Source organism: Pinus tabuliformis, chromosome 1_2 (genome assembly GCF_031772625.1).
Source record: "Pinus tabuliformis cultivar Carrire ecotype Pingquan chromosome 1_2, CPIR1, whole genome shotgun sequence".
Taxonomy (NCBI): domain Eukaryota; kingdom Viridiplantae; phylum Streptophyta; class Pinopsida; order Pinales; family Pinaceae; genus Pinus; species Pinus tabuliformis.
Genome location: NC_142298.1, coordinates 721,467,620 through 721,490,979, shown reverse-complemented (window position 1 = coordinate 721,490,979; position 23,360 = coordinate 721,467,620). Strand labels below are relative to the sequence as shown.

At 37.1% G+C, this 23,360-nt stretch overlaps 1 pseudogene; it reads right to left on the bottom strand.

Moving 5' to 3' along the window:
• Positions 1-6,076: 6,076 nt before the first annotated feature.
• LOC149207784 (protease Do-like 7 pseudogene) overlaps positions 6,077-23,360 on the bottom strand; it is a 32,306-nt pseudogene continuing 15,022 nt past the window's right edge.

Here is a 23,360-nt window from a genome sequence, read left to right as displayed (position 1 = left end):
CAACAATAATGCAAACTCTAGGGATATCTTGAAGAGCTGGGTGAAAGATCCAGATAGTTCAGGATGACACCCAACTAGGTTTACAAGACGAATATACTATGAAAGGCATATCAGTACTTGCTCATCTTTGCATGTCGCTGTTATGCCCAAAAGAGCACTAATATCTTCCCTGCAGTGTTGGGTGATCGTGTTGGACCAACTGGCCAGTGAAAGAAAACCATGCAACTGGTCCAACATGTTGGCTCACACGATGAAGCAGCATGTAACAGGAGCCCGACAACCACCCAAGGGTTAGCAAGTAGTGATATACATGTCTGCATACATTTTGGATGCAATCTGTGCCCCTGAACAATTGCCAGGCTAGTGTTGGGCATGAAAATAAATGAAAAGCTCTGTACTTTTCCGAATGCAGCTTCTGCAGAGTCATCACACAACTGTTAGACTATTTTGTTACCCTAGTGTTCAAGATGATATTAGAGTAGGATCCACCTTGCATGTCACAGGCAGTAATGGAGGCATTGATCGATATAGAGGATTGGTATGCATCATGTCTTGGCACCTTCATATGGATGTACAATGTGAAGAAGCCTCTGCATGTTTAAACAAAGTTTTCCATGGACAAGCTTGTCATGCAAGAAGTGTCATACCACATCTTGATATGACTGTCAGCTTGACTGCATTGGAAGAGGAAGGCATCCTAGCCTACTCTTCCATTACGGATCGGGTTGTACGAGATACATAATCTCAAGAATGGTGATGCCAAGATAGAAGAGTTCAAAAGATTTACTTTCGGTCCGAGACTCTTCAATCCATACAACCCACATTTCTTCGTAAAGGACCACTGTGCGAGAGTGCAATTTTTTGTCTCCAAGGGATGTGTCATTAAGCCAAGGAAGACCCATGGTGATATTGCCACAACTTCTCCAAGCTCAATGAATTGGTCGGCATAACTGTGGAATGGTTAGCGAAGTAGCATCTAGGAGAGCACTATCATCAGCAACAACAGGGGATAACATACTTGAGCATGACAAAGGCAAGAGAAACATTGTTGATAGTGCAGAGGTATAACAAAGCTACAAATTCAACGTAGGCCCACTTGTGGAGAAAGCATCTTTGGAGATGGAGGCGAAGAGGCGATAGGGTGACAGGAGGAACATGCAAAGGTAGAGAGATAAACAGAGGATGGAGGAAATAGTGAAGCCGTTGCAAGAGTTGAAGCACCAACTTTGGAAAGAATAAGAGTTGTGTAGAAAGGAGAAGGAAGCACAATAGCGATAGACATAACAAGAGGTGAAGCATGCACAGAGTGATGAAACTACACCCATACAGGTTGTAGACTCATTAGAGCAACTGACACAAAGCAGACATGGTGAGGAGTCATAGGAGTAGGACTTCACTTAAGAGATTGAAAAGATACTTGAGCAGATGGATATGGTGATGGAGTAGCCAGAGTTAGAACAAGATATTAACCTCACACCCCACAACCAAGCGGTCAACCCACTGAATTCGCTAGGTTCAGATGTAAAGCAAGTCCTGAGTGATCAAGGAGATATTGAGATCCTCAAAGACAATCCAAAAGTAGAGATGCGCAATATATCATTCGACGAGTCACAACATTGAGTTGTACAATCATGTAGAGTGACTACTTCAGATGTTTGTGCATCTCCCACACAGCCTAAAGAATGAGTGATCTTATCTGATGTGCGAAAGCATCTAGCAACATTGGTTGATGCTACCAGAGCATATGCCGAAGCTACCAGCTTGAGTGTTCACTTCTTGATAGCAGAGAACAAGCAAATGGATAAGGAGTTATGGAAAACCAAGTAGGGAGGAGAACATGTTAGAGCATCCTCCAGAGCAAAGTTGAAGAGAGAAATATTGAATGAGGTATTGTCTCTCGAGATAGTCATGCAAATGTTGTATTTAATATTTGGCACCATGCATAATTCAGTTCTACATCTCAACGGTTGGCATCAACATTATGCTAGGAGAGGATGCATCTTTTCAAATTTGGACACTATCGTCAACCGCATGTAGACATGGACAATGAGATACAAAGAAGCCCCATTACACTTTCCCAAGTTAATGAAGCCCAAGGCTGTAGAGCTGAAGGCATGCATCTGGAGTCAGATTCGAAACTATGAGGAACTCCCTTAGCTCATCAACAGTTTACAGGCTTCACATGCATGGGTGTTCAGAAGCATGGATGTTGTTGTGCATGCGCATGTGATCCCATCTATTGGGACGCTCACTGAGGCAAAGACAAAGAATCAAATCTGACTGGATCTACCACGTACTTTGATAAGTTGATGCACATAGCCACCAGCGCAAACACTATGCATTAGTATGTTGCTAGTCTAGACGCACTGAAGACAATGATGCACATGTTATCATATGAGTTGGACAGAGGAGCCAAATTAGTGTACCTGAGTGCAACAGAGGTAAGAGTTCGTTTCCAATAAGGTGTCACCACAAAGATGGAAAATCCCCAATCATTTGCAAATTTTAAGCCGACAACACTCTGCAACACCATGTATAAATTGATATCTAAACTAAAAACAATGGAGGGTACATAGATTTAAGATGCAATTGGTATTACTTAGGAGATTATGCACTCCATTAAATCCAAGAATCTAAATTCTTTCCTTCTCAAGGTGGATTTGACCAAGGCATATGATTGTATTGACTGGGAATTTCTTAAATTGATTTTCATCAAAGCAGGTATGTCCTCACCTAAAATTGGTTGGATTATGGCTTGCATAAAGACCATGGATTTTATTGTCATCATAAATGGACTCCTTTCCCGTTTCTTCTCGGCCCATTGGGGTTTGAAGTAGGGATGTTCTCTATCTCCAATGTCGTTGCTCATGGTTAGTGATAACCTGGGTGGAAAAGTACGGGTGCTAGAGTTCATTGATCAATCTCTAGAGTATTTAGACGAATTGAGATCACCTACTTGATGTTGGTTGATGACCTCCTTTTCAGTGGACATGCTATCATTTTTGAATGGAATGCTATTCATAACATCATTTCATCCTTTGGAAGGGCATCGAGTCTATGGATGAATGGACCAAAGTCAATTCTCACTCATAATGGAATTGCAGGTACAGTGGTTAAGGACATCAATTTACTATCTGGAGTTGGTATCAAACATATTGATGAGGGTCCCCCATACCTAGGTTTCAACCTAAAGACTAACAACAATTGCACCAAATATTGGGATTGGTTAGTTGACAGGCTCACAAGAAGCTAGATTACTGGAAACAACGTTGGCTGACTATGGGAGGTAGAATGATCATGTTAGAATTTGTTCTACAAAATATAGTGGTATAGTGAATCCACCTTTTTCTATTGCCAAGGGAGGTAATTAAAAAGTTACAATCCATCATGGGGCATTTTATTTGGGTTGGAACATTACCTCACAGGAAGTATCTTTGGTCAAATGGTCTCTCATTGCTAGGCCCATGGAGGAAGGTGGATGGGGAATCATTGATCCTTTTTCCTTTAACATAACACTAAGCATAAAGAACATGTGGAGGGCTTGCTAGGCCCATGGAGGAAGGTGGATGGGGAATCGTTGATCCTTTTTTTTTAACATAACACTAACCATAAAGAACATGTGGAGGGCAGCTACGGGGACTAGAATATGTTCTCTAGTCATTAAAGACAACTATATGTATGGGCAATCTTTCACTGCATGAATTTCTCAAGGGGCAAAGAGGAAGACAATTTCATCATATATATGGAAAAGTATGATGAAAAACATATAATGGCATGAGTTTCTTGGAGGGCAAAGAGGAAGACAATTTCATCATATATATGGAAAAGTATGATGAAAAACATACAATGGCCAATGGGATTTGTTTGTTGGGAGGTAGGGGATGGTTCCAAAATCAAGATTCGATTGGACGCTATAAAAGGTTTGGTGGAAACCACTCATTATCTTACCCAATCTCTCAATTCCCGCATGATAAAGATATTATCTTTCTTAAATAGATTTTCTTAAATGATGAACTCTGTATTGACCGAAGATCATGGACTTGTGAGGGGGATATTTAGCTGCTTGGGGTGGATGCTTTTGAATGGGATGCATATATTGCTAATCTGAGAAGTGTAGGTATCTCACTTAATGACCAGGAGGATTAAATGACATGGAGGGTTGCCTCAAAAAGGGGCACCAAATGGTAAAATACATAGTTATCAAGTTGGAATTTGAATTCGGATTCAAATTTGGTAGGATACAATAAAAATTCGAAACAAAATATTTGAATTCAAAACAACATTTCTCATTATTGAGGTGTTGTTTTAGGAAGTGGTTCAAAATTCATAATAGATACAAATTTCTTCCATTGCATCTTATTTGGTTTCTTTGGCATAGTAAGAATGCACTTATATTTGAGAATAAATATGTGACAGTAAGGGAGGATGTCATTAAAATTGCTGCATACTTCTAGGAGTTTGGACTAGCAAAAAATGGTAGTAAACCCAAAATTATCATAAGAGACACTAGCAAAAATATTTTGTGGGTTTCTTCGATGGTGCACGTTGTAGGAGGAAATGTGATTGCAGCGCATACATGCTATAAATCCTAGTAAATACTATCACTTTTGGTGGGAATGGGGTCAAGGCACAAATAGCAAAGTAGAGATTGTTGCACTATGTGGAGTATTGATTGCAGAGAAATGGTTGGGATTGGAGCACATAGAGATCTATGGTATTGAAAACGAATCATAGACTGGGTCAAATGACATAACAGTTTCAATCCTCCTATATTAACCAATTGGATAAAGCACATAAAGACATTTGTAAGCACATTCTACCACATCTATTTCAATAACGTATATACGGAGCAGAAATAGACTGCAGATTTATTATCCAAAAAAAGAATAGAAAGGCACCTGAGAAATTTCTCTTTTCAGTATATGAGCAAGGAGCTATGACAAATGTCGGGCAGCATTAAATTTTCAGGCAGCATAAAATTTTCAAAGAGCTAGGAGACATAATGACGGGTTATTATTTCGAAATGCAAGGAACATAAATTATTGTAAAGAATTATTTTTTTTTTGGTTTTTTTTGCCATTGGAGTATAGCTAATAGCTCTTAGATTATGGAAGTTTAGAAAATAGAAGATATGGCAATATTGATGTAAGGAAAAGAAGATAAAGAATGTGTTTTTTCTTTTTTTCCTTAATTTTATTTTTGCATTACAGACTGAAAAACTACGCCAATTGTACCATCCGTTTTATATGCATAATACAGAAGCATTAAAAAAAACAGCAGTGACGAACCAGGACGTAACTGCATATTTTCAAAAGTAGGGAACAAAAATATATAGTTGACAAAGGAAATAATGACGTAGCTCCATGATTTTAAAAGTGGGGAAACAAATATACATAGTTGACTACTAAACATCAGAGGTGCAGTCCAAAAAAATTCCTTTCATTAATAATAAAAGAATACATTCATTAAAGTTTTCCAAACAAAGTGATCTGTTTTCAGATTTTCAGTCTATAACAATTAGTATCTTTGTACTATCATCTATGTTATATCTGAGACACAAATATATTCATAATCCTCACCTCCAGTTATACAAAATCATATAAACCTATCAAAAGATTATGGATCCAGCATACATAAGTGTGTCATATCATTAAAAAACCATAAAAAATTATAAAAAAAAAGATTTCCTCTATGGAGTTGATATATCTGCATATATAGCTAAGTCATAATCAGCTAGATCTTACTAGATGCCCCTTTTTAAAAGAAGATCTGTTACTGGTTCTGTTCTGTTCTTTATATATGAGTGAATGTAATGCGCTGCCCATTATTTATCAACATTTCAATACACCGCATCCAGTTGAAAAAGAATTATGGCTCTATTCTGTTCTTTATATATTCTGAATGTAATGGGCTGACAATTATCTAAAAAAAATTAATACACCCATCCAGTTAAAAAATATAGGAAAGACTCAAAAGTGTAAAATCCGTGATCCAGTTCATAATGCTCTTTGCATCTCCGTGTATGAAAATTTGGTCATTCTATTTGGGACATGAGATTCTCTAAGAGCTCATGCTCTTAGCTCTTAGAGATCGATTTAATGGTTGTTCGAATCCATGTTGCCGTTTCTTTGTCAAATTTAAGTTCCCACGTCGGCCAGTAATGCAAGTCTTGCTTCAAAGAAAAAACATGACGTTTTCCATCTAAATTCAATATCTTAACACGAACAAAGTCACCGTCTTCCAACTCTTTTATTACATTTACAAAAGTCTGCAAATCAGGCGTCGGTTTATCATTTACTTGAACAATCCAATCCTCAGTTTTATCTGTATATCTATCAGCGGGGCATCCCAAATTATATCCCAACAGGTATACACCGTTACCTTCAGGAGGCCAAAATCCCAACGAGCGGACAGCTGAGTTTGTCTCCTGTACAATATAGCCGCACCAACTTACGATGTGCGTGATTTGAAGCCCACTTCTTATATCTATGCCCACAAGAACTTCAATCTCCTTACCCTGCCGGAAAATTGTAAGTCTTAGATCACCTTGCTCATCCTTGCTCTCTTCAACCAGCTGGCAAGCATTCTCAACATCCCGATAATTGGTAACCAGGTTCCCATCTATGGCCAACAGCATGTCACCAGTCTCCAGCGTACCTGCTGCTCGTGATCCGGCAAAACAACATTTGACCTGCAGCACCTGCTGTCTCAGAGGATCTTTGTTTGCTAAATCACTAATCCATTTGTCACTTAACCCAAAGCTGCGCGCCTTTGAAAGTAAGGTTGCACAAAGTTCAACCTCTAAAATGCGGACAATGGGCAAAGAGATTTTCATTCCGTTAACAAGCAAAGGTAAACCTGCAGATCCGTGAATAATCCTCTCTAAAATCTGGCTGACAGCATAAATTGGAATTCCACTGACAAAAGGATTATTATATCTGTCGGGACTGTAGAAGCCAGCCCATAATGCCCGAAGCCTTCCATGATCGTCGACTAATACACCAGCAAATAAATTCCCTAAATGTGCCTCTAATTCGATTACGTCCATGTTCATTGCTCTATAACGGGGAATATCAGTTGCAGCAATATTCAATGAAACTTGTGGGCTTGTGACAATGCACTTGCGCGATGCAAGTTCTAAGCTCTTTCTCAAACCAACAAGATGCACAACATCACCTTTAAGCAAAGCAGGTTCAGGAAGAAGAACAGCTGCATCTACAGCTGCAGCACCGGATGGACCTAGTGCGACAGGATCATATGCCACTAATGCATAATTGTGTATAGGGTGCAGAAAAATAACCTGCCCTGGGATTTCCGCTTGGTATGCAGCAAATGATAACATGACATCCACCACAGATGTGGGAACTGTATTCCTGTCAATCGCCACTATTCCTATGGTTTTAGAATGATAGACCACCACCCCGGTTTGAGGAAGAGGTTTATTCAGCACACAATCAAGCACTGATAATGGTGGTATATCTACACCAACCATGACAAGGCTTGGTTTTATGGCTTCCTCTAAAGATGGGGTTTGAATTTCCAGAGTTGTACCCGGCTCATCTTGATCATTCAGCCGTCTCCTCTTCGCCTTGCTTCCGTCAATACTGATAGAGTCTGAAAGAAAAGAATGGAACTGTGGCATATCACCCCCACCGCTTACATTGCTAACAATACTTTTCAATCCTGGACTGGTAATGAGTTTTTTTTAATCCACTTCCGTTCCGCCAACTTGTTCATCTGCTGAAAATGGGATTTGCAAGATTGCAGGCGTCCTTTTCCAAAATCCACTCTCATCATTTCGAGTGTATAGTTGAGGTTTTCCGTACCAATCATGCCTGTCAATAGTTACAAGGACAACCATCGTGCGATGACGATCTCGATGTTTCACAAATTCTAGAGGAACCCGTGAACCTCGATGTAATTCTGACAAAATAGATATAAATTGTTCGACCCTTGTAGTTTCCTTCCCTGTAAATTTTTTAATGATAGCATGAGAAGGAACACCTGCGTTTGACAACATGTACCCTGGTTGTGCAACATACACTAGACCACAGTTGAAGGAGAAATTCCTAGCCTGTTGGTAGGATAAAGGATGAATTATGCCACCACTTAGTTCGAAAAAATTGTTTGGAGTTATAGAATGTAAGTCCTGGACCTCCAAAGTAATCTTTATAGGAACACCACCCCTCTCAAAATGTAAATTTATCGGCTTTCCAACATTATCATCGAAAATTGTCTCCAACTTCAAGAAATGAGTGACAGTCTCATCATTCACACTGACAAGTAAATCCCCTGGCTCTAAATGATTGTCAGCAGGACCTCCTGGCACCACAGAATCTATAACCAGAATTCCCGTCTCTTCGGGAAAAACCTTTCTCACTAATTCTTCAGTCTCGCCTTGAAGCCCTAACCTACGTGCCTCATCGAATCCTTTGTGAAGAAGAGTCATCTGGAGTGTCCCTCGAGGTATATGGACTGCATGCATTCGAGTGTCTGACTCATCCTTGCACCTCTGTAAAATTTGCAAAGCCCTTACCACTCGATCCAATGGAAGATAATATGCAGAAGAACCTTCTTGTCTACCACCCGCATTTAATCCAACTGCTTGTGCCTCGCAATTTATTACCGGCGACCCGCTTGAGCCTCCTTTTGTCCCTGAAGCTGCCTGCATATAAAATGTATTGAAGTCATTGTACTTAATCGGCGAGTAAACAGGGGCCGGTCGGTCCAGTCGGGCTAGGGTTCCTGCAGAAACCGAAAGCTTGTCACCACTGTCATTACCCACCACCCGGATCTCCAATCCAGTAGCTGCAGCCTCTGGTGCAAGAGGGATTTCCTCAATTTCCATAAACCGAACTGCTGCGGGATCAAAACGGAAAAATCCAAAATCATGAACAGGGTCACGATACAGAGGATAAACTGGAATCTCCTCGTTATTGAGAAACGTAGCCTCGGCCACAACAGGTCCGGGACAGACGACATGGCGGTTCGTGAGGATGAGCCCGCGTTGCTTATCTACAATGAAACCGGTAGCTTTAAAGACACCGGCGCTCTCAGTATCGAAATCACGAGTGGCAGTGACTGTTAACACCACCACGCCCTTAAAAACCTTACTTAATGCCTTGCCCCATTTCTCTGCCGTTGCAACACTCTGCATGTCTGCTCCAACAACTTCCATGGTCAAGAATTTTCTTGAGATTTAAGTCCACGACTGTAAGACACGTAATTGCGTACTGTATGGTTTCTTCACCGGCAGATTCTCTAGTGATGTGAAGAAAGAATGCGTGAATGTCTTCCGGGTGAGGGTTATATGTACAAATAACTTTGTCAATTATAATGAAAGTAGGGTCGCACTTTTTGGGAAAAATATTAAGTAAATTTATCACATTTAATATAAATTTTAATTATTAACGATTTAATTTTTTTTTAATATTTAATTTTTATGGGGGTGGAAGGGCATTCTAGTTATTATAGGGTGGATAGGGTACATGTGTAGGTGTAATATAAGTACATTTAAACCATTTTAAATGTCGGCTCAATTAAAAAATAAGAAAAAGTTAAATTTTAAAAGTGATATTGAGGATGAGTGTAAATATTTAATTGTTTGTTTAATTATTAATAAAAGTTTAAAGGTAATAAACAAAAAGTAATAAATAAAAAGTTAAAAGTAATATAAACCCTCGTGTTCGAATATAGATTTTGTTACAATACCATGGGCCAATACCATGGATTATCAATACCAAATGCCAAAAACCATAACTTATTTCACAATCAAAATATTTTATAACATTATGGTAAGATTTTTAATCAATGATTTTCACTTCCACCATGGTAATATTAACCGAGTTGTCTTTAGTGTGACTTTTTGGAAGATTTTCGTGTGAATTTTCCAATCTCACTTCTCTAAAATTCTGCACAAATTCATTGAAATCACAAGTTTGATGGGTAACCCTTGCACAATAGAATTTCTCTACAATTTTTCCACTGGATTTCGGCACTCGCATCTCTAAAAGGTCAGACTAAAGACAACTCCAATATTAACTTGTAAATATAGTTTATTACAATACCATGGGCCAATACAATGGATAATCAAAACCACATGCACAAAAAACATAACTTATTTTACAATAAAAATATTTTATAACAATATGACAAGATTCTTAACCATGGATATTCACCCATGCTTTGCCATTGATATTATGAACTTGTGAATATAATTTATTACAATACCATGGGCCAATACCATGGATAATCAAAACCACATGAACAAAAAACATAACTTATTTTACAATCAAAATATTTTATAACAATATGATAAGATTCTCAACCGTGGATTTTCACCCCCACTTTACCATGGATATTATTAAATTGAAAATAGACTTTGTCACAATAACATGGCTTATCAATACCACATTATCTATCCTCACCACTACTAAAAATATTCCCATAGAAATTAAATCAATGTTTAACAAAATTAAAAAGGAGAATACTTTTATTGAGCTTAGAGGCTCATTCTATAGCTTAGTATGATGCGTAAGGGTGTTCCCCATTGAAATTTTGCATTTTTCTCGCGTCAACCAAAATATCTATAAAAAAATTAAATAACTATACAAAACATTTAAATAATGTCAAACTCATAAAAAAATTGCACGTGAAGGAATTGGATCTCTCTCGGCTTATACTAGATTTGTCTTTAAGATGGATCTATGCTAGTATATAATGAAGTGAAATTTATATAATATGAATAATATTATTAAGAACCACCATAAATATATCTTAACTAAGGATCAAGTGATGAGAGAAAGCAAGGTGACTAAAAATAATAGAAGAAATATAGTACATGATTCTTTTAATTTTTTCATTATTGTATTTTTTTTGACATGATTGATCCAAAATATAGGTTTCATATTTAAAAAAAAATGAGTTTTTAAAATTTAGATACTTTTTTAAACACAATACAATGGGATCAAATTTAAGGGAGGGAAAAGGAGAGAGAGAGATAGGGGGTGTAACACCCGCAGGTTGTTGTGATAGTTGGGCGACACGGGCGTGCCCACCGAGCGAGCGAGGGCGAGACATGGACGTGGGCGATGCACTGAGAGCGACTCGGCGAGTTGGTAGAGCAAGGTGTGGACGACGAGCTGGCGAGCAAACTTATAGTGGGTGAGCAGTCCCACGAGGGCGTGCCCCACCCATGAGCCGACTTAACAAAATGGGCGAGCTAACATGTTACATAGGCAAACTAACGCAAGCTATATGAATTTGGTGGGTCGGCCAAATGCCCGCACACATCGGACAAAGCATATAAGAACTCAGCAAATAGTTGGAGAATGGAGACAACAAGTAAGGCGAGCTCCACATATACTAGATGTGCGGTAGAAAAGGGTTGGTTGGTGGATAAGCCCACATGACGGGAAGGACTAAAAGCTGAACATGGAGACGAGTTGTGGGCAAGCTGACGTAGGCATGTGCACTTGCGAGGCGAGATCGCGGTTACGAGAAGTCATTTCAAGTCGCGGTAGGGCATTCGGGCACACGCCGAATGAATTGTCGTGTGAGGTCGCAGTAGGGGGTGGGCACCCAACATTTGAAAGACCATTCAGAGGTGCGGTCAGGTAAACTCATGGAGTGAGGGCCTACCAAGTGAATGTTTGACACGGTGAAGTGTTGCGACGGGTTAGGTTGCACGACGAGTCGTGCAGGCGTAAACGAAGGTAACGTTCAAGGTGTAAATGGAGTTGTTTAGGTAAATCTAAACAGTGCAGCGGCTAAAGGTCGAGTTTCACGACAGCTGAACGATGAAAACCTGTATAACGCTAGCTGAAGGTTTTCCTCTCGGGGAATGTAAAAACAGATTTGATAATAAAAATATTACTTGCATATGTTTTAAGTGTCTTCTGCTTGTGAATGTTATTTAATGTATTCCACACATTAAATGATTAATATGGTTAATGAAGTGAATGTTAGGCATAATTTAGGAAACATGTTAATGAAAGGAAAAGTTATGTGTTTGGCCAATGCCTCACGAAAGCCAATTTACGAAAAAAGAATATGGGTTGTGACAAGTGGTATCAAAGCTGATTGCAAAGACCCAGAAAGTATGCAGTCTAAAGTTATGGAGAAATAATGGATTCATAGTTTGGGTTTCGTACACTTGGTGGTTCATGGCGAGACCATCCAAGCACTGGTGGACACGGAGCCCACACATAACTTCATGACGACACAATTAGCAAGAGAAGTTGGACTAAAGATTTTCCCATCGAATGTGGAAGTCAAGGCAGTGAACTCAAGAGCTAAAGTGGCGGGTTTGGCATACGAAGTGCCTGTGTAGATTAAAGACTGGCAAGGTCGGTTGGACTTCACGGTGATGGAGATGAACATTTTTGACATGATATTGGGGCAAGATTTCTTGAATGGAAATAAAAAAATTATTGTTCCCTTCTGTGTTGAGGTTCTGCTGATTAGAAAATCACAGACTTGTACTTTGCCTACTCATAAGCAAAGGAAGGAGGTCAAGGTGCAACATGTTTCTGCACTAAGTTTGGAGAAAACAATGTAAACTTTGAAACGGGAACTATAAACTCAAAATGGGATCTCCGGCCAAAAAACCCTGGAAAAACATCAAAAATAGTGCTAAAAATGAAAAGTGTGTATACTCGAACGATGATTTTTTTTAGGTCAATTTTGAACATGTTTCAAAAATGGCAGTGAGAACAAAATTTTCGTGCAAAAAACACCTTGAAAACGAAAAAGTAATGATACTGGAATGATGATTTTTTTTTAGGGTCAATTCTCAAAATTTTTAAAAATGCTAGTAAAACCAAATTTTTATGTGCCAAAAAAAGTTGTTTATGAGGAAAAGAAACACTAATGTTTTTGGTAGAATAACATTTTTCTTTCCTAAGTATAAATTAAACATGTTTTCAACCATTACATGCTAGATACAAAAGAAATTGGAATTTTTTCAACCTAAAATTAAAAAGCCATGACATTATGAAAAAATTACATGAATAAGTAAATTCAAATGTCATTATTTGTATATTGAATGAAGCATACATTATATCTCTAATTTATTGTTGCATTTTAGATATTCTAAACAATAAAAATTATCATAATTAAGACATATAATCCAATAAAATAAAAATGACTCATAAATTCTCATTTAACACCATATGGAAATAAAAATCTTTATTTCAAGATACAATGCAAACATAAGTTATATAAAATGTCTTATACAATTATTCAAAATCACTCATATTTTCTTGCACACCATTAGAATTCACATCTTCTAATGAGTGACTAGATGCTGACGAAGATGTTCCATATTATTCTCTTTCATCAACTAGAGCCCCATCTAAGTCCACTTGCATGCCCACCATTACATGTTTCAAAATTCTTCTAGATCTATCATTGGTTTCAGCAAACTCCCATCTCAACGATGTTCCTTCTGGTAACAACCTTTTCAGAATCTCTATCATCTTGAAGCAAAGAGTTCCTCTCTTTGTTAAATTGAAGTCATAAACAAGTATGTCAACATCCTCCAATTTTAATATGTCTTTGCAGTGGAAATTCATATTTGTACCCTTTCTTTTTCTCTTCCCGCCATTTTTTTTGTCAACTACCACCTCTGGCTTATACACACCATTGAATGGGTGTGTATTTGTGGCATACCAATGTACATCAACACTTGTAACATCGTCATTTTTTGTAAAGACCTTTATAACTTTAGCAACCTAGAATGGATAGCCATTGGGATCTCCATCTGCTAGCACTGCGATCATGCAACCCTCCTTAATATCCTGTAATGAACCACTGTAAAGGTCTTCCATGGCTTCACATTGTGCATGAGATCTTCTAGAACCAATATACATCTCTCGTTCCTTTGCTTGTGAAGAATTAATGATACGTTGAGATTGTTGTTGTTCAACAATGTTTATTTCTTCATGTTCATTCGACACATTTTATGGCCGAATAAATGGATTTTTCAAAGGTATATATTCATTTGTTGTTGTTGAAATGATATCACTTTGATTATTGAGAAATGAATCCCACCAAACTAAATCAGCAATGTCAAAGTACTCGTATGTATATCTAACACATTTTTTAATTTCTTCTACGCATGCATTATGAACTTCACCAACTGATTGTAATAACAATAGTTTTGATGCAAATATTGGATGACCTAGAATGAACTTCAAAAACTCCAAACTTGATGGTGGTGCCCATTCTACAGTAGTTGAATACTTCTTGTCCCATATTAGTGTTTTCCCATCAACTTTTTTGATATGAAATTGATCTTGGAAGCTAATGTCATTAAGTTGTTCAATGCATTTCCCCTCACCATGCGATCCTAGAATAAACCTTCGCATGTCAACAATTTCTTCCAAGAAATCAAAAGTAGGCTCTGGTATGTATGATTTCTTAATACATTCAACTAATGATTGCAAGCTCCCAACTCCCTTCCTCCTCAATGTGATTGAAAAACGACTGAACATCTGATCAATATGGTCATGAGTGTGCCCAACAAGAACCTTTATTGAAAAAATAATGATGGAAAGACTGAAGAAGCAACGTATTAAGAATGTTGAACTTGATCCAACTCTTACTCATTTCATTTGGAATGGGTTAGACACTATTCAATATCAGGTAATACAAGGCGATTGTGAAGACATTACTAAACTCATACCTAAAAAGGATTATGTTAGGCCCCTATACTACTAGTGTAACCAATTATTGTTATTAGTACAATGCCCTTATTATATTGATGTACCCATGTAGTGCCCATATTGTTACTATTGCGCCCCATAGAAGCGAAATATTGTTATTATTGTGCCCTTACATTATTATTGTTATGTTCGCTCTGATTATATTATGACCCTTTAGACTCCTATATATAGGAAGGAGGTCTTTTCATTTGTATCATCAACGAATTGTTCATTTGTGTGATGTAAAGGAGGTTTCCCCCTCAAAGAGGCTGAATTATAAGCATTGATCTATCTTTTCTATCTTTTTGTGAGCCGGTTTCATAACATTTGGTATCAAAGCTTTGGATTCTAGGGTTTCGTTGCTCCAAATAGGTCATCGTGGCATTTTTGCTATAACTTTTTTCTGTGAAGTTTCAGAAGCTAAGAAAAAAACCCATTTGAGAAGAAAACAGTCTGAACCTCGTCTCTGAATTTTAGATCCTGTATCGCTATATTTTTGGAGATATAGTCTGAGGAAGTTAGGATTTTTGCAAACCCCCGAATTACATTCCAAATAGGTGACCTGGGGAAAATCGTTATAACTTTCTCTCTGAGCATCGGATTGAAATTTTGTAAGAATTTACGGAAAGAGGACAGATTGTAGTTTCTTGTGTGCATTTTTTAGATCTAAAGGTCAAAAAAGTGACACGTGTCACGTCGTGCAAGTTCGCTTTACTGAACTAGTCTATAATCAGGTCATTATGGGAGATTTGGTGTAACTCGTCCTTGGAGAATCCAATTTGGATTAGACTAGTGGAATTCAAAAGAGGACATAGAGGGCTACTGCAGATCGCAATTTTAGAATTTAAATATATGAAAGTACAGAGTTATAGTCATTTCAAGGTCAAGCTCCTAAAATCAAGAAAAAACAAGATGAGTAAGTTTGATGGAAAGGATCCGGTAAATTGGATACCTCATATGGAGCAATATTTTGATCTACATGGTGTACCACTGTTACAAAAGGTATGTATTGAACCTTAATATTTAGAACCAGATCAACTTTTATGGTATAAAGGGCTTTGTTGTCGTAAAAAACTTGTTACGTGGTCAATTTTCACGGAGGAAATGATAGCACATTATGAGGATACAATGAGAAACACCTTCTTTAGAGCAACACCACAACAATTGGAAAGAGTAAAAGGGCTTTGTTACATAGTGGAAAGTAAAATTATGACAACAAGGAAGTCTACCCCTCGCAACTATAAAGATGGAAGTGTTGTTTCTCCTAGCCTTCCATAACCTACAACGATTACACCACAACAATTGGAAGAATAAAGAGAAAAAGGGCTTTGTTACAATTGTGATAGCAAATGCACTAAAGGTCATAATTGCGTTAAGAAAAAATTATTTTACATAGAGTATGAAGAGGAGGAAGAAAAGGATCAAGAAACATCAAAAGAAGAGGATATACGCCAGGACCCAACCCCAGAGAAAGAAGAAATGAATCAGACCATAGCCTGTAAAGCATTGGCAAGAATTACCACTCCTCAAACTCTCAAGATAAAAGGACATATCGAGAAGAAAAAGGTGTAAGAAGTGAAAGATATCATCGAGAAAGAAGAAATGAATCCAACCATATCTTGTAATTTATTGGTTAGAATTACCACTACTCAAACTATCAAGATAGAAGGGCATATCAAGAAGAAAAATCTCCAAGAAGTGAAAGATCACACCGAGCATGAAGAAATGAATCCAACCATATCTTGTAAAGGATTGGAAAAAATTAACACTCCTCAAACTCTAAAGATAGAAGGACATATCAAGAAGAAAAAGGTTCAAGAAATGAAAGATCACATCGAGCATCAACAACAATTTCTCCAACTTTTAAAGGATAACGCCACTTCAGTGCAAAATCGAATGAAACAATACGTAGATAAACATCGTAGTGAAAAACGTTTTAATGTAGGTGATTGGGTAGTTTTATTGCTACATCTCAAGTAAGCTATTTATGAGAAGGAAATGTTGGCAATACTATATTCACTTAAGAAATGGTGACCTTACCGAATGGGAAGACACTTCAAGGTAAAAATGGATCATGATAGTCTTAAATACTTTTTAGAACATCTATTATCTTTAGAAGAACAAGAAAAATGCGTGACAAATATGTTGGGTTATGACTTTGACATCATCTATAGAAAAGGGAAGAAAAATTTTGTTGCAGATGCACTCTCAGGAAAGGATGACAATGTGGAAGCATTGTTTTGTGGTTTCTATTATCCAACCATATTGGATAAACGAAGCAAGGGATGAATGGAAGAAGGACAAAGAAGTATGGCCACTCATTCATATAGAATATCCCTATTCAAACAATATTGTCAAAACTTGAAGAGGAAGGAAAAATCATATTGGAACGAGGAGTAATCACACAAACAAGAACCTAACAACATCGAGTGGAAGAGCTTACCCGCTGAATATTCCACATGGGAAGACAAGATTTTTATACAGAAGCATCAAGAACTACTCAAGCGTTGAGGACAACTCTTTTTGAAGGAGAGGAGCATGTTAGGCCTCCATAATACTAGTGTAACTCCTTATTGTTATTAGTACAACCCCCTTATTATATTTATGTACCCATGTAGTGCCCATTTTGTTACTATTGTGCCCCGTAAAAGCCCACTATTTTTATTATTGTGCCCTTACATTATTATTGTTAAGTCAGCTCTGATTATATTATAACCCCTTAGACTCCTATATATAGAAAGGAGGTCTTTTCATTTGTATCATCAAATAATTGTTCATTTGTGTAATGTAAAGGAGGTTTCCCCCTCGAAGAGGTTGAATTATAAGGTGTTGATCTATATTTTCTATATTTTTCTGAGCTGGTTTCATAACAGATTATGCCCTAGTTATTGCAGATACTCTCCATGGTTTCAATATTCCAAACATTGACTATGATAGTGACCATTATACTTATCAATCTCTTAGTAAAGTGGTTGCAGGATTTCTAGAAGTCACGTCATCACCATTATGGATATTTGTGACATTTCATTCACACACATAATTGGCAATGTTATTGTCAAGTTTCAAGGGGAAAACAAATTCAAGGATGCAACTTACATGGTAAGACGTTTAAAATGTATATTTGATTAATGTTGAAAAATTCATTTATGTACAAGTTAATTCAACATTTACTATTTCAAGTTACAGGCAAAATTCAAATTTTCTTAATCATGAAGATCAACTATTTATAAATGATTGTGAGTTCATCCATATTGACAGTTGGGCAAAAGATGATAGCTATATGTCTAAGATTTTTAATCAAGTAAATGGAAAGAGTCATAGCCAAATACTGACTTATGATGTTATTGTGAGAAAAATAACATATGAAGACAAAGAAGCAAAAGGATAAATAGTTAACATATATAAAAAATCACAATTATTGATTAACTATGTTATAGACATATGTTGAAGTGAAGGAGATTGGGTTCTGGATTTATTTTCTGCCTCATGTAAGTTTTATTATATGGAATTGAATTTCAATATGTTATTTCTTAATAAATATGTCATTTTACTAATTTACTTCATTATTTATTTTGTGCTTGGTAATTAGGTACAACACTAGCATCTTGCCTTGAAAAAGGAAGAAATTGCATCACAATTGAAAAAGATACAATATAATGCAATTACATTCAGCAAAGAATTAATGCTCTTCAATTTCTTCCAGATGCAATGCAAGAAATTGGGTTGAAGAAATGGGACTTTAGTGAATCACGTGTGGCAAAAAAGACAAAGGAACCACAGCCACGATTACACGAAATGATTGAAAAGGCAAACATAGGGAGATTTGCAGACATCAAAGATGCATTAGAAGAGGAAAATGAGAAAAATGAAGCAAAAAATATTGTGGAAGAGGACAGTGATGAAACTCTAGAGGACGAAGAGTTTGGATTACGTGACATTGTTGATTAAATTTAAGCTTGGAAATCAAGCTCATTTTTTGTAACTATTAATTACTTATACTTGTAATGTTTTGACTTTGACATTTTATGAGAAGAATATACACTCATATTTGTATTATGTGATTTTCGCATTAATTTTTAAGTTAATCATTATTTTTTGAAAAAAGTGTGATTATTATTATTTTTTGACATGAAATTCATAAAAAAAACTATTATTTATCCATTTTTAGTTAAAAATTTCCCATAAAAATTGTGATTTTGACATGTCATTTCTAGCAAAACATTATCAAAATGTGTAGATTTTTAGTTATATTTATGTTAAAAATGGTTATTTTTATGTCAATTGTTAATAAATATTGTTTTTTAGAGACAATTATTTCAAGCGGATTAAAAAATTAATTAACGATGTATAAATATGTAGAATATCGAAAATTCAAAATCGACCTTCTTCTTTAAATATGCAAAACAATAAAACCCTCACTACAAAATAAAATAAAATAAAAACAAGAAAATATTAAGAAGAATACCACTTCAAAAATTATTAAATTTACCAAATAATTATTTACATTGCATACATTAGAAAATTAAAAAGTAAAGAAAAAAAAATACCTTTTAAAAAATGGCATGGTGTAGAATTACCACTTTTTGAATCAGCATCAGAATCACTACCAATATAAAATGCAATGTACATAAAAAAAATTATAGTGCCAAAAGAGGAAGGGAAAATGGGACAAGAAGTGATCATGAACTTAGGGTACAAGTAATAAAGAGAATGCAATGCCGTTGAATAAGTTCAATGCATCTGACAAAGGGCAGGGATTTTCACATGACGAGCAGAACAAAGATGCAGGCTGGAAGCCTATAGAGTGTCGGATTTATGGAAAAGATCATCACAAGAGAGATTTTCTGTAGAATCAGGCTAGTAGGCCTTAGATATATAGTGCAAAAGAGTCAAATACTATTCGGGATGTTCTTCAAAGAGTTCCTCGTATCTATGCATCACAGGATAACAAACATGGAGGCCATCAGGAATCTATCATTGCGATGGATGGTAATATTTTTGATCAAGTTGTTTTTATTTTGATATACCCTAGATGTAATTATAGTTATGTTAGTCCTAACCTAGTGGATAAGTGCAATGTATGTAGAGTCTTTGTTAGTGTAGCTAGCTACAGGTGCAAAGAAGCAAGTTCACCATTGGGTAAGAGCTTGTGCATTTAATTTGAATGGTATGCCTACCTCAACACATTTGAATATACTACCATTGGGATCATACAGTATGTTGTTAGGACTGGATTGGTTGTGCCTTTATTGAAACAAGGTGGATTGTTATGAAAAAACAATTTAGTGCTTTGATGACAATGGGGAACAAAGGGTTTTGTGAGGCAAGAATAAAGTGACATCAGTTAGTATGGTGACAGTTATGTAGGAAAAGTGCAGTTGTATAAAAGGGTGTGTGTTATTTTCTGTACATATATGTAGTGAAAAAGGTAAGGAAGTTGAGGATGAATATTTTCTGAGAAGGTACTCAGTTCTACAATAGTTTGAAGATGTGTTTCTCGCAAATATTTCAGAGTTTCCACGTCACAGGGAACTAGATTTTTCTATTAAGGTTGTGTCAGGGGCAGCTCCAACATCAAAAGCACCTTACAAGATGATTAGACCTGAGTTGATAGAGTTGAAGTTGTAGTTGAAGGAAATGTTGGACAAGGGATACATTAGGAGAAGTCTATCACCATGGGGCACATCGATATTGTTTGTGAAGAAGAAAGATGGTACTCCCATGATATTCATTGAATACAGGAAGTTGAACAATGTGACCATCAAGAATAGGTATTTGTTACCAAGTATTAATGACTTGTTCAATCGGTTGAATGGAGCAACAATGTTCTCGAATATTGATCTTTGATTTGGATATCATCAGGTACGCATTAAAGAAAAGGACATCTATAAGACAACTTTCTCGACCACATATGGGCATTATGAGCTTGTTGTCATTTCATTTAGTTTAACTACTTTTCTAGCTACCTTTATGTGCTTGATGACTAGTGTATTGCATCTGTGCTTAGACATGTTTGTTATTGTGTTCATTGATGATATATTAGTATATACGAAAAATTAAAAAGAGCATGCTGAGCATTAGGAGTAGTGTTGAGATTGTTGAGAGAGAATCAGTTGTATGTTAAGCTCAACAAGTGCAATTTCTTTCAGACTACGGTACACTACTTGGGACATGTAGTTTCTAAGTATTTTATAGTAGTCGACCCAGAGAAGATAAGAGTTATCATGAAGTGGAAAGCTCCCAAAAATGTAGTTAAGGTGAGATCGTTCATAGGATTGGAAGGTTACTACAAGAAGTTCATCAGGAAATTCTCACATATTTCTTAGTTTATTACATCGTTATAAAGGAAAGATAAGAAGTTTGAATGGAAAAAGGAGTTTGGGGCTAGTTTTAACCAGCTCAAGCAGTTGTTGACACATGGACCAATGTTAAAGATTGCAAATCTTGACAAAGAGTTTGTATTATGCACAAATGATTGCAAGAGAATACTTGGTGAAGTCCTTATCCAGGATGGAGAGGTGGTATGCTATGAGTCATGAAAAGTAAATGAGAATGATAAGAACTACCTCGAGTTGGCACTTATCATACATGCATTGAAGTTTTTGAGGCACTATCTTCTTGGTAGGAGGTTTGTATTAATGAGTGATTAGAGTGGTTTGTGATATCTATTTTACCAACTGTATCTAAATGGTATGTAGGCTAGACGGTTGGCCACGATCAATGAGTTTGATTTTGATATCAGGTATATCAAAGTTAAATAGAATGGGGCGGTAGATTCTCTTAGCAGACGGATACAAGTAAATAACTTAGCAGCTATGAGATCCTATCGGGAAGACCTAGAGGATAGGATATTGAAGGTAGGTCAACAGGATGTTAGGCATATGGATATTTTGCACCGGTTGTAATAGAGTTCAAATAGTGGCATAGGTACAGGTATAGGTGGTAGTACAAGTACAGGTGTAGGTACATTTGGTAGTATAGGTACAGGTACAGGTTATGATATAGGTAGTGGCAGAGGTATAGGTATAGATGCAGGTGCATAGGATGTGGACTATCATCTCACAGTAGATGGATTGGTTAGATTTAGAGAAAAGATATATGTGCCAAATAATAGACAGCTCAAGAAGGTGATCGAGAGGGAGTTTCATGCGAAACCATATTCAGGTCACCGAGGCTATCATAAGACATTAACTGCAGTGAATAAATTTTAATATTGGTTGAATATGAAGAAGGATGTAACGAAGCTTGTGGCTAGGTATTTTTATTTTCAGTGGGTGAAGGAAGACTGTAAGCATCCAGGTGGAGTACTATAGTAGATTGTGATTTCGGAATGGAAATGGGAGGTTACTTCCATGGATTTTATGACAGGGTTGCCGAGGCTAGTGAGACAACATGATTCCATCATGGTAGTGGTGGATAGGTTGAAAAAGGTTGCGCACTTCATTCCAAATATGTACACATTCTTAGCTACCAATGTAGCAAAGGTGTCATATGGGACGTGGTCAAATTGTATGGAGTTATGAAGGATATTGTGTTAGACAATGATGTGAAATTCACTTCCAAGTTTTGGAAGGAATTGTTTGCAGGTTTGGACACAACGTTGGCCTTCAATACAACTTATCATCTGCAGACATATGTACAGGTAGAGAGTGTCAATAAGATATTGCATGACATGTTGAGGATGTATGTGATGCATGAGCCGTGGAAGTGGGAATATTACCTTATACTAGTAGAGTTTGTTAGGGTCCCACCCTAACCAATTTATTTATGTAATGGGATCATGTTATAGTCAAGAGTCAATAAAGCCCATATTAATAATTGTAAGTCGTTAATCCGCAATTAATGACGGAACCACAGTTAGTTGCAAATGGGCCGTAGTATTAGATAGATGGCATTAATAAAACCCACGGTATTGGCCCGTGGTATTGCATGTATGAGTCATATATAAAGGATAGAGACTCACTGCGAGGAGAATCATGTCTTATTTTGTAATCGAGCTCTGCTCTATTGGAGGTTGCCCCCTCGAAGAGGCAAGTGAACATTACTCTCTGAATAATAAAATCATTGCTATTCTGTGTTCGGGGTATCTTTTATTTACATATTCTGTATTTGGGTATCATTTTGCAAGTTAAGAGCATAACAAGTGGTATCAGAGCACTTTCCAGGGCCGGTGGGATCTATATTTCTTAGCAAATTTTTTTTTGGCTAGAGACGTGTTCCGACATCTTTAAACCACGGGATCTGTCGTTGAGCGCATAAACTTGCGGATTTGGGGAGGCATGCACGCAAGAAATACAAGAGGTGGTCACGTCTGTTGGACTCCTTTGTAACCCCTGTGGGTACCCCCCCGAGTAGTAGCGCATTAGACAGAACCGCGCACGGATTGTCTTCCACGTACCCTCTGGGTATATTGGAAGCCCCCTAGGCTCCCTTGAAACCTCGCCATAGATAAACCGTCGGCCGTCTTGCGGCTACAGTACACCGAGAACAACACTTTGAGAGATTACTCGCCCGTACGATAGGGTAGTCGGGTTGTACAGCTAAGGGTACGGTCGATCCTCCTTAGTTAGAGCCCTGAAACATTGGGCCAAGTACTACTGCCAGACCCTTATGTATATTGCGATCTGTAGCACCTGACACTCCTCAAGACCATAG